A 13493-nucleotide genomic window follows, 5' to 3' on the forward strand; every position below is an offset into this window, starting at 1 on the left:
TGATGATGATTTTAAAAATGTTAATAGCAGGGGATCCCTGGGTGGCGCAGCGGTTTGGCGCCTGCCTTTGGCCCAGGGTGCGATCCTGGAGACCCGGGATCGAATCCCATGTCGGGCTCCTGGTGCATGGAGCCTGATTCTCCCTCTGCCTATGTCTCTGCCTCTCTCTCTCTCTCTGTGTATGACTATCATAAATAAATAAAAATTAATAAAAAATTAAAAAAAAATAATAATAGCGGCTACAATATCCCGGGTATTTCCTATGTGTTAGGCAATGATTTAAGAAGCTATTATCCCCACTTACAAATGAGCAAACTGAAAAATTGAGAGATTAAGTAACCAGCTGAAGGCTACACAGACAGTGGTAGAGCTGTGTTTCAGACCCAAAATTGCTTCCAACTCCAGAATCTGCATTCTACCCTACTGCCTACATGCTTAATTCTGTCTCTAAATGACTCTGTGGACATTGCCCAAACAAGATCTTATCAAAGTGTTATTTATATTTATTAATCTCTATTATCATAAAGATTTTTACTAACATTTACTATAACAATGATAAATTTCTCTATCTTAAGAGTTTTAGGTCCCAAGGAGACCTTCAGGGTAAATTTAGCCAACACCCTCATTTCTACAAATAAGGAACTGAGCTATCCCACGTTCAACTGAGCTACAACTAAAACAGCAATGGTAATAAACCAATCAATCAATCAACAATGGTTCTCTGAAAAATGTTAGAAAAAAAGGAATCTCTTTGTATATACCTATTGATGATGATAATCAGAGTTTGAAAGAAAGTTGTGATATACTACCAAGATGGTATCAACTAATCCTGTGATTTGACACAAAAGGTTGGAATGTTTTCAAACCTCATTTACTAACTTTGTTGCTAGATAACTTGGCAAAAAGCAAGTGGCTTCCTAAACACTGGATATCTGGCTCTCCTTTAATCATTTTTAAAATATCTAAGGTATGTTCTGGGCTTAAACGTATCCTTAGAGGATTAATTTTTATTTAAAAACCTAGTCATCCAAAACTGAATTTAATTTTTTTCAAGCAGAAGTAAAACCTTTCTAAAAGTAACTGAAAACAAAAACACTGCCTGAAAAACAAAAACTAGGCAAAATCAATTATAGAATGAGGCTAATGTCAATCATTATGGAATAAGTCCATTGGCTAAAAGTAAAAGAGAGAAAATTTGGCTTATGGCTTTGTTCGTTGATTTATTTTTATACTCTCATCTTCAATAGGGCTATTTTTTCCATAACCAACTATTGATCATTTGGAAAATTAATTTTTTATGAAAAGACCATTTATTTCCACTGTAAAATAACAAAAGGAAAATGAAATCTTCCTCAGAAGAAAAATCCTTCAACCTCATTAATAATAAAAGAAATACAGATCAAAATGAAATACCAGGTTTATACTATGAAGCTGACTAATATCAAAGATTTTCCCCCCAATTCTCAACGTTGGTGAGGGTATGAGAAAACAAGTTTACATGTTATGACAATACCAAGAAATAAACTAAGGTAGTCTTTTTGGAGATCATTTGACAATATCCCTTTTAATGTCCATTTTTTTTAAGTACATTTATTTGACACAGCAACTCCACTTCCAGGAATGCAACCTCACATTGCTTCATATGCAGAGACTTGCCTATAATGACATTGATAAAAAGGATATTTATAAGAGCAAGGAAGGAAGAGAGAAAGGGAGGGAATTAAAGAAATTAAAATGTCCACTTATGAGAACTGGTCAAGTAAGTATGTGTACACCGCATTCAGAAAAAGTAAGATTTTTCCATTAAAAGTGATACTGCAGATAAATTTTTCTGAGGTGAAAATCATTCACATGTTACTAGATTTTAAAAAAATACAGGGGATCCCTGGGTGGCACGGCGGTTTGGCGCCTGCCTTTGGCCCAGGGCGCGATCCTGGAGACCCGGGATCAAATCCCATGTCGGGCTCCCAGTGCATGGAGCCTGCTTCTCCCTCTGCCTGTGTCTCTGCCTCTCTGTGTGTGTGTGTGTGACTATCATAAATAAATAAAAATTAAAAATAAAAATAAAAAATACAAAACTCTTTGTATTTGTCTGTTTCCATTTATATGAAGTTCAAGAACAGGCAAAACCAATCTAGCAATAGACAACAGGACAGAGGTTGGCTAGGAATAGAACAGGTAAAGAGAGTAGACTGATTTGAAAAGAGGTAAGGGAACTTTCTAGAGTGATGGAAATATTCTAATACTGGAATATGGCTTGACGGGGAGGAGAGGGACAGAATGGGTATACATTTGCCAAAATTCATCAAAATGTACCTTTAGCAACTATACATTCCATTCTATGTAAATTATACTTCAATTTGAATAAGGAAAAAAATAAATGTTTAACATAATTTATCATTAATAAAAATAATGTTTGTTTATGTACCTGCAGATAAGGATTTGGAGATGATTTTTGGGTGGGGAAATTGCAGAAACTTTTTTTTTTTACTGTGTTTCAATGAACCGCTCTTGTCCTTAATCTGGGTATCACCTCCCCCTTTCAAAAGGTAGTATGTGACTTACCCAAAGCATCACGGAGTCACGCCAGGTTTCAGAGTGCTCTACATTTCCATGAAGGGATACCACTGGAGTCCCACTCTTTGTGGAGGTCCTGATTCATAGTATGTGCTTACTGATGATTTGCCTCATTTTTCAGACAACTTCAAACGCCAAAGTTACACCAAGAATTTAGTCATTTTGAGGCATACTTTAAACAGATTTATAGAACCCAAATTCCTTTCAGGTCCAGAGGAGAAAACTTGAAATTACTGAAGGCAATGCAAATGCTGTGTGGCCTGAGAAGTAGCTATTCCTTTGCACATGTCCTGTTCAGCTTCTATGAATGGTTTTGCTGTTAGTTTCAACCCCAGAAGCAGCCTAACCTGAGCTCCACCCACTCCAGGAGGCCTATTACAGATAAGTCAGTCAGTGTTCTTGGGACAGGAAAGCTTTCTTTGCCAGGTGTGCTCATGGCCAAGGCTAGCTGTCCGCCATCTCTTGCTGGTAGCAGTTCATGTTCACATGCAGCCCACAAATCTCTGCAAGGGATGCTGGGTCATTAACCATGCAGGCACTATTACCTATTAACAATAACAGTGCAAACAACCATAGGGCAGTTAGTTGATGGGTGGAAGAGAGTGGCAATAGTCACAAGAAGATGAAACATAATTACATTCCTTTTCCTTAAAAACCCTGCAGGACAGATAGAAACTGACAACTACAGTAGGTGGGAACAAATGAGAAAGGAAATCTAGCTTTTCCTTGGGATACAGTCAAAGAAGTCAGTAACCAAACAGAGCTAAGGATAGTTCAACAACCCAACAACCTGGCTTGGTTCTAGACTGGGGGTGAAGCCAAATACCCAGAGCATCCATATCTCTAGCCCACTGAACAGCCTGCCAAAAATGGCCCACAGGGCCAGTCAGACTTACCAGGTCTCAAACTGAACATCCTTTCATTGCTCCCAACTTGTACTCCTTTTGCAAAGCCCACATCTCAGTAAATCACACTCAAATCTACCCCTTTACCAAATCAAGAACTTAGAAGCCATTAAAGCCTCCTCCATCATCTTCGACATACAATTATTTATTAGGTCCTGCAGATTCTACCTGCTAAATATTTTTTTTAATATTTTATTTATTTATTCATGAGAGAGAGAGAGAGGCAGAGACACAGGCAGAGGGAAAAGCAGGCTCCCTGCGGGAAGCCCCCGATACAGAACTCACTCCCAGGACCTTGGGATCACGGCCTGAGTAAAAGGTAGATGCTCAACCACTGAGCCACCCAGGCACTCCTAAATATTTTTCTGATTGGTCTTTCCTTCCAGGTCATGCCAGCTGTCACAAAACTCATTCTCCACTGTACTGCCTGAATAATCTTCCCAAAGTACAAATCTGATCATGTCATTGGCTTATTCTAGTACTTTCATGACTCTCCATTGCCTACCTAGAGGTTTCTTGAGACAATTTCAGATGTCTTCACTACTAGAGATTTAAATATGTGAAATCATGGAGTTCAATACAGCAAAGTCCGAGGCAGTATGGACCTGGAAAAGACCTGTCCCACTTAAAGGCATTCAGACCTGAAACTATTTTAAAATAGCTATGCCAGCCTAGTAAAATGATTTTCGAGGTCACTTTGATACTCCTGGTCCACACAGTAGAGTCTGAACTCCCTAACCTGCATCTAAGTCTGTGATATAGCTGATGCCTACTTCTTTGGCCTCATCTTCAATTATTCTCAGCAAGCAGCTTTCGTTTTCCTGAAGAATCTTTTCACACAGTAGTGCCTTTGAACTTGACCTTCCCTTAGCCTGGGCCCCTCTTCTTTTTACTTTGCCTGATACTCTCATTTTAATACCTCTATTGCCAGCCTTCCTGGAGCCCTGGGGAGACCTGTACCCTGGACATACATCTCTTATAGTTCTTTCTCAGCTTGCAAATATTTATTTTTCTTCCATACTAGTTAGTACTTAAGGGACTTGTCTTATAATTGCACAAATTATATGTTACAAAAGAAACAGCAAAGGCAAGAGACAGCTTTCCTCCCCAACATTTTAAATAAGATTGAGAAAAATATTGTTTGCATCACAGAATACATTTTCAAAAAAATGTCTGGGTGTCCTTGGAGCTAATGGAGATTTGAGGAGGCCTCCAAATATGTACTATGCTATGTCCCTACGCAGTCTCTGCTCACCAAACCTTTACTGAATATGACATTGCAACAATCTTGTGTCAGAAAAACTGCTCTAGGTCTTGATCAGTTTCACAAAATGTTAATGGGGGTAATATTAATCATTACCATGAATTTTCAGTGTTCAAAAGAAAGAAAGGAAGAAGGATTCTGTTACATGCTCCAGTGCCTTTTTAAAAGTCACTCTAAGAAATAAAAGGGAACTTAACTCCACTCCCACAACTGGGTCACAAGATCCATTAGCTGAAGTAGTTGAGCGCTCAGTTACATGAAATAGCTCTATTTCTCAGAACTTGTCCAAAGGGATCTCCCCTGCCTGCAGAGATAGAAGTAAGGTAAAAAGAATCTTTTCTATACCTTTAAGTTTGACCTGCCCCATTTTTCTCTCTCTTCCTGTGATTTAAGCCATTGGGGAAGAATGGAAATAAAATGGGAAGTTCAAAAAGGAAGAGATCGTGAAGGCTGAAGGGGAAGGGGAAGGCAGTAGTGGGGGCTTACAAGGCATCTATGTCCGTTGTGACCAAGGTTAAATGAAATCAGCCACAAAGCTCCAATTAACCTCATCACTTCCTACTTTGCACACTAACAGGCTGAGCTCTAGGCGTAACTTAAAATTGAGTAGTCTGGAGTGAACTCATTCATTATAAACCAGTTCCTCCCAGAGTATTACATACGTTTTTATCATTATTGTTGTCTTTGTTGGGATTTTAAGTGCTTTTATTCTTATTAGCCAATGTGAAAGCAATTTACTTAGTATTGGGCTGAAAAAAAAAAAGCCCACAGATAGACTCCATTGTAATATAAAAATAAACATGCTTATGATAGTTGAAAAAATACAGCTAAGTGTAAGAAAAGGAAAAAGAACACCTATATTCAAAGATCTTTATATAATTGAGACCTTATTATATTTACTTTTAACAGTTAAAAAACTAACTCTGTAACAAGCTCATGCCTTGTTTTTAGAAACTAGTTTAGCATTGTTTTATAGCTACACAGTACTCTTGAAAGTAGATACGCAGTAATTTATATAATCTATTTACTAGAGATTTAGTTTTTATCAAACATATTTTGGATTAATAATATGGATTTAAATCTTTTAATAGCTCTCAATACCAGCTATAAGTAAATGAAACCTCTCCAAACAAGGTATAGGCAGCAGTAGGAGAACAGCTTAGGAAGCCCTTTAGTCATTGGTTTCCTTTAGCCAAGAAAAACAGGTAAAACATCACTGAATCATAAACAAAAGCAGGAAATACTCTGAAACTTCCTCAAGAATAATGTATTTCAAGGCGCCTGGGTGGCTCACTTGGTTAAGAGTCTGCCTTCAGCTCAGGTCACGATCTCAGGGTCCTGGGGTCGAGCCCCATTTTGGGCTCTCCACTCAGTGGCGAGTCTGCTTCCCTTTCTCCTTCTATCTCTATGATCTCTCTCACTTTCTCTCAAATAAATAAATAAAATCTTTAAAAAAAAAGAATAATGTATTTCATAAAACTATTGATTTGAAGGTGGGACCAATTTTAGGAAGACTGGAGAAAAGAGAGTAGTCTTGAAAAAAGAGCACAAATATATGAGAAGTGGTATAAAAACATGAAGTTGGGAAAAAGAAACCACAAGTTCTTAACATGACACTTGGCAGACTTTTCCATCCCTTAGGGCCTTTGATGGGGACTAGACACTGATAAGCTTGCCACAAGTCCTTAAATCTTAAAGAAACTTTTTTTTTTAATTAATTTATTTGAGAGAGAGAGAGAGTGGGTGAGTGAAGAGAGAAGTAGAGGGAGAGAATCTCAAGCAGACTCCTCACTGAGCATAGAGTCTGAAGTAGGCTAAATCTCATAATCTGTGAGCCTCACTGAGCATAGAGTCTGAAGTAGGCTAAATCTCATAATCTGTAAGATCATGACCTGAGCCAAAAACCAAGAGTCATTTTTTTTAAGATTTTTTATTTATTTATTCATGAGAGAGACAGACATAGAGAGAGAGGCAGAGACACAGGCAGAGGGAGAAGCAGGCTCCATGCAGGGAGCCCGACGTGGGACTCAATCCCGGGTCACCAGGATCACGCCCTGGACTGAAGGCCGCACTAAACTGCTGAGCCACCAGGGCTGCCCCCAAGAGTCATTTAACCAACTGAGCCACCCAGGCGCCCTTTGGAGGAACACTTTCTTAAACAAAAGCTTTAAAAACCATTTGTTAACAGTGATCCTCTACCTACTCAAAGTGTCTTTTCACCAAATCATTCATCTTCTCCCATGCTCTCTAAACTTTACCAGAAACAAAGTAGGTAGCCAGAGAGGTTCTTTCACAGATTCAATATGGCTAGAATCACCACTGCGGAATGCTTTTATAGTGATATAGAATTTAGAGTCTTCTTAAAACCCTTTCCTTGGAACTTTGTGTCAATCTGGGGAAAATAAAATGCTATGTACCATTATACTTTCATTTGATTTTTTACTTAAATCAATTTTTTTTCTTAGAAAGCTATCTTTAAATTTTGAAATCACTCTACAAATCACTGCCCAACGTGTTTCCAATTATTTATTATCACAGTTTGTCTTCACAAAACCCAGAGAGATGGGTAGAGAAAGAATTATTAACTCTATTTCAGAGATAAGAAAACAGATGGAGAAAGTAAAGATGCTGTCACCAGAACCCAGATGTTTTGTATTTTGGCCCAGAATGTCTTCTCCTACAGACTGTCATAGAGGCTTTGGCAGACGGCATTGTTGGAGAGTCTATGGAGACATGACTTGTGCTTCTGTGATATCTCAAAGAAGTTTTGTACTTGTTTCAAACCTGACATATAAACCCTGAGTATTTTACTGAAGCATGTGTATCAATGTATTCTGTCTTAGAGCATCTCCAAGTTTCTTCATATGTGGATTGAAAAAGTTTCTTATTTAATTAATCCACAGATTAATAAACCAAAGATAATTTTAGCATTCATTTTTCCAAATAGTTAAAAGGGATAAAGATGAATCTTTACATACAGTAAAGTATTTGAAAAACCATGTTGTGATTTAAAATGACAAATAAAACTAGGAAATGCAAGTGTGTCTCTTAAAAGCAGAAAAATCTACACTATCTGTGGTTTAAATAAGTGAATATTTATCTTAACATTACCAAGCCCGGGATGCCTGAGTGGCTCAGCGGTTGAGCATCTGCCTTTGGCTCAGGGCATGATCCCGGGATCTCAGATCAAGTCCCATATTGGGCTCCTTGCATGGAGCCTGCTTCTCCCTTGGCCTATATCTCTGCCCCTCTCTGTGTCTCTCATGAATAAATAAATAAAATCTTTAAAAAAATTACCAAGCCCTGTTGAAAAAGTAGAACAGTTCTTTCTTCTTTTCTTTCTTTACTTCTCTTTCTTGCCCACGGTCTTCCTTTTTTTTAATGGCTAGATATATAAAGGCTCAGCTCAGGGTAGCTCAGTCAGTTGTCTGCCTTCGGCTCAAGTCCTGATCCGGGGGTCCTGGGATCAAGCCCCCCATCAGGCTCCCTGCTCAGCAGGGAATCTGCTTCTCCTTCTCCCTCTGACCCTCATCTCCACTTGTGCTCTCTCTCTCTCTCTCTCTCTCTCGCAAATAAATAAATAAAATCTTTTAAAAAAGAGGGGGGACACCTGGATTGAGTGTGCCTTTGGCTCAGGATGTGATCCCAGGGTCTGGGGATCAAGTCCCATATCAGGGTCCCTGGGAGGAGCCTGCTTCTCTCTCTGCCTATGTCTCTGCCTCTCTTTCCATGTCTCTCATGAATAAATAAATAAAATCTTTAAAAAATAAAAATAATAAAGGCTCAGCCTAGAAAACTCATCAGTAGAAAATGCATCTATGTGTACATGTATGGCTATTTGCCTTTTTAAATAACGTGGCTTTTCTCTAAACCTGGAATGTAAAAGACTCTTGGAGAACATATAACTGAAATAGAACACATCTTCCATATATCATATTTTAATGTATTATTTTCTCTTTAAAAATGAAAGGAAAAATGATGTTAAAAGTTACTTTCATTAGGGATGAAGGGGTCTGTGTGTGTGCATGTATGTATACACATGTATATTTTTGTTGTTGAAGAGCAGTTTTCCAAGAGCCCTAAACTAGCCTGGATGTGGTTACAATCTAGCACTTGACGACATTGAGTTTAACTGGACTTGTATTGTTTCACGTTTCCTGAAAAGACTGCGGTATCTTGAGATTAAGAATTCTGTCTTCTATTTCTTTTGTATATTCCACAGTGCCCGCCCCAATGTTTATATTGAGTTTAAAGATGAAGCGCCTGGCTGGCTGAGTTGCCATTCCATCTTGGGGTTGTGAGTTAGAGCCCTATGTTGGATGTAGAGATTGCTTAAAAATAAATTCTTAAAAAGAAAAAAAATAAAGAAAGAAATTCACCCAATGTTCCATAAGAACCAATCCTACTGGGGATCGCTGGGTGGCGCAGCGGTTTGGCACCTGCCTTTGGCCCAGGGCGCGATCCTGGAGACCCAGGATCGAATCCCACGTCTGACTCCCGGTGCATGGAGCCTGCTTCTCCCTCTGCCTGTGTCTCTGCCTCTCTCTCTCTCTGTGTGTGACTATCATAAATAAATAAAAATTAAAAAAAAAGAACCAATCCTACTAACCATCCAATCTTTGAAATAAATTGTTCTCATTCTCTGTAAACTAGATGTTAATATTAACATTTTGTGGAACATCTTGACCCAATAATAATGTGCATTTATATCATACGATTGCAAATATTACTATTGTTACTATTATTAAAAAACAATGTTTTTGTGCTTGTTCTCTGGATATTTTAAGGCCTCAGACATAATTTTATAAGTGTAGTGAATAGGAGTAATAGAAAGCAGAGAAGTCCACTACCCTGAATCTCTATTAGAATTTTTTTAATATTTATTGATTTATTTGAGAGATAAAGTGAGCACACACATGTGCAGGGGGTGGGGTGGTGAGGGAGGAGTCAAGAGAGAGAATCTCAAGCAGACTCCTTGATGAGCGTGGAGCCTACCTTGGGGCTCCATCTGGCAACCCTGAGATTACAACTTGAGCCAAAATCAAGAGTTGGTGGCTTAACTAACTGAGCTACCCAGGGGCCCCCCTAGCAGATTGTTTCCCCTCTAGTAGATTGTTTATAAGAGTATGGAGGGACCCTTAGAATGGAAAGTTGGAGACATCACAGAGCTATCTGGGAGCTCAGACATATTAACTCATACCAGAATACAGCATCACTACTGGGAAACTTCTTGTCTCAGCCGAGTCTAAAATAATTCCTTTTTAAGCAATAGGTATTTACTAAAACTGCCTTTGTTGTATTCTTTCTGTTCCTCTTTCTTGGTTCCAGACAGTTTCTGTCTCTACATCTGATTTATAAGCTATGACCAGCTCGTGACTATAAGATCTTATTCTTGAACCCCATACTGGGATTGTTGACAGTGTTACCTGATTCCAACTTTGCCTCTAACTTCCTAACAACAAATCCAGACTCTTCTTGCCTTCATCTAGAATTTACAGGTAAATCCATATCATGTAGCAGTTCTTAATCCTTTTGAGAGATTTCTTGAAAATATATGAAAGCTATGAACTCATCCACTCCAAAAAAAAAAAAGTACACATATACACAAAGATTTGCCACAATTTCAAGAGGTTCACCATCCAACTGAAGCCACTTTCAAGGGGCTTCTGCTGGTAGTAACCTATAGTATTAAAAAAAACAAAAAACAAAAACAACTCATAAAACAATGCAATCTGTATAATCTAGGATACATTTTTATACCCATGAATGAATAACTTCCTTTCAACTTTCAGATAGAAAGGAGAAAGATAAACTCAGCTATCCAGAACCAAATTAATAAACTTACATGGTTCTTTCTAATCCTGATTAACTAAGTTTCTAAATAGTCACAAAAGTCCAAAGACCTCCTCTGTTTTAGTCATTACAAGTAGATATCAATAATTCTTGGTAGAGTTTGAGAAAAGCTAGTGCTTGTCTTTATCACTTCCAAGATTTTTCTTCTAAAAAATCACCAAGGTAATATAAGTACATTGAAGAAATGCTGGAAAGTGAGGAAAAGCATACATAAGAGTTTTATTTTTTTATTTTTTATTTTTTTAAAAAGAAAATGGAAGCCTGCTTTTATTGATGCACACATTGACGGACCTGTGATTGGAAGGGGTGGCGACATTAACATGACACTCGTGGTTAACGCAAGGGAAACATGAGGGCAGGAGATGGCTTTGCAGGGACATGATGCCTTCATAAGTTAGGGAAATGGAGTGCTAGCTGGCTGCCCTTTCATTTCATGTTCTTCACAAACTCCTCTCCCTTTTTGATGGAGGCCTTCAGCTCAGGGATGGCTTCTGCTATCATCTTCTCTTCAAAAGGGGAGATCTTGCCAATGCCTAGATTCTTCTCGATGCCCTTTTTCTCCAGCAGTAATGGTGTGGAGAAATAGTCACTGTCTGTGTCCTGGGATTTAACAAAGGAACATTCGACAATTCCTTCCTTCCCATTCACTGCATCCACAAGGGAGAAGACAAACCGGGCTCCAGCGTATGCCATGGACAGGGTGGCAGAGCCTGCTCCAGCTTTGGCCTTCACCACCTCCGTGCCGGCCTCCTGAATCTGCCCAGTGACGGCTGTCAGCTGGTCCTGGGGAAGGTCCACCTTGGGAGTGCACTGAGAGATCAGAGGGATAATGGTCTTCCCGGCATGACCACCAATGACAGGAACATTGGCTCGCGCGGGATCCAAACCCTTTAGTTCTGCAGTGAAAGTGTTGGCCCTGACAATGTCCAGGGTCGTCACCCCGAAGATTTTATTGGAGTCGTAAGCTCCGTGTTTCTTGAAAACCTCCGTTGCAATTGGGATGGTGGAGTTGACCGGATTTGAAATGACGCAGATCACGGCTTCGGGGCAATGCTGGGCGCAGGCAGCAGTCAGGGTGTCCACAATTGAGGCATTGGTGTTGAACAGGTCATCCCGTGTCATGCCTGGTTTTCTTGGGACTCCGGCTGGAATAACCACCACATCGCAGCCTTTGAGGCAATCCGGCAGCTGCTCAGGTCCAAGGTAGCCTTTCACGGTTGCTCTGGTCTCGATGTGGCTCAGATCTGCGGCCACTCTGGGTGTATGAGCAATATCGTAGAGGGTCAGGCAGCTCACTATCTGCCTGATTCCTCCGGAAGCCCCACAGCTACTTTAGCATTGTTCTGGGCCGAGGTGCTGACGCTGCGGCGGAGAGAGGCACCGGCAGGGCGGGCAAGGGCGGAGAGCATGGTTGGTTGGAGCAAGCGGGGAGCTGAAGAGTAGGCGCAGGAGCCTGCGGCTGGCAGGTGACACCAACGACCTCCACACTGCACAGGGCCTCCCGGCTCCTACATAAGACTTTTAAATCATTTCTTTTGCCTTCGTGGATGTATCTTGCAAGAAGTTACTGTGGCCAAGTTCAAAAAGGGTGTTGCCTGTGTTCTCCTCTAGGATTTTGATGGAATCTTGTCTCACATTTAGATCTTTCATCCATTTTGAGTTTATCTTTGTGTATGGTGAAAGACAGTGGTCTAGTTTCATTCTTCTGCATGTGGATGTCCAATTTTCCCAGCACCATTTATTGAAGAGACTGTCTTTCTTCCAGGGGATAGTCTTTCCTCCTTTATCGAATATTAGTTGACCATAAAGTTGAGGGTCCACTTCTGGATTCTCTGTTCTGTTCCATTCATCTATGTGTCTGTTTTTGTGCCAGTACCACACTGTTTTGGTGACCACAGCTTTGTAATACAACCTGAAATCTGGCACTGTGATGCCCCCAGCTATGGTTTTCTTTTTTAAAATTCCCCTGGCTATTCGGGGTCTTTTCTGATTCCACACAAATCTTAAAATAATTTGTTCTAATTCTCTGAAGAAAGTTGATGGTATTTTGATAGGGAAAAGCAAAAGTGAACTATTGGGACTTCTTCAAGATAAGAAGCTTTTGCACAGCAAAGGATACAGTCAACAAAACTAAAAGACAACCTACAGAATGGGAGAAGATATTTGCAAATGACGTATCAGATAAAGGGCTAGTTTCCAAGATCTATAAAGAACTTATTAAACTCAACACCAAAGAAACAAACAATCCAATCATGAAATGGGCAAAAGACATGAACAGAAATCTCACAGAGGAAGACATAGACATGGCCAACATGCACATGAGAAAATGCTCCACATCACTGGCCATCAGGGAAATACAAATCAAAACCACAATGAGATACCACCTCACACCAGTGAGAATGGGGAAAATTAACAAGGCAGGAAACCACAAATGTTGGAGAGGATGCAGAGAAAAGGGAACCCTCTTGCACTGTTGGTGGGAATGTGAACTGGTGCAGCCACTCTGGAAAACTGTGTGGAGGTTCCCCAAAGAGTTAAAAATAGACCTGCCCTACGACCCAGCAATTGCACTGCTGGGGACTTACCCCAAAGATACAGATGCAATGAAACGCCGGGAAACCTGCACCCCAATGTTTATAGCAGCAATGTCCACAATAGCCACACTGTGGAAGGAGCCTCAGTGTCCATCGAAAGATGAATGGATAAAGAAGATGTGGTCTATGTATACAATGGAATATTACTCAGCCATTAGAAATGACAAATACCCACCATTTGCTTCAATGTGGATGGAACTGGAGGGTATTATGCTGAGTGAAATAATTGGAAAAGGACAAACATTATATGTTCTCATTCATTTGGGGAATATAAATAATAGTGAAAGGGAATATAAGGGA

General features: G+C 39.8%; 1 pseudogene; it reads right to left on the minus strand.

Moving 5' to 3' along the window:
* Window positions 1-12839, minus strand: part of LOC140602866 (malate dehydrogenase, mitochondrial-like) — a 282291-nt pseudogene extending 269452 nt beyond the window's left edge.
* Window positions 12840-13493: the final 654 nt, after the last annotated feature.

The sequence above is a fragment of the Canis lupus genome, chromosome 13, assembly GCF_048164855.1.
Source record: "Canis lupus baileyi chromosome 13, mCanLup2.hap1, whole genome shotgun sequence".
In the NCBI taxonomy this organism is placed as follows: domain Eukaryota; kingdom Metazoa; phylum Chordata; class Mammalia; order Carnivora; family Canidae; genus Canis; species Canis lupus.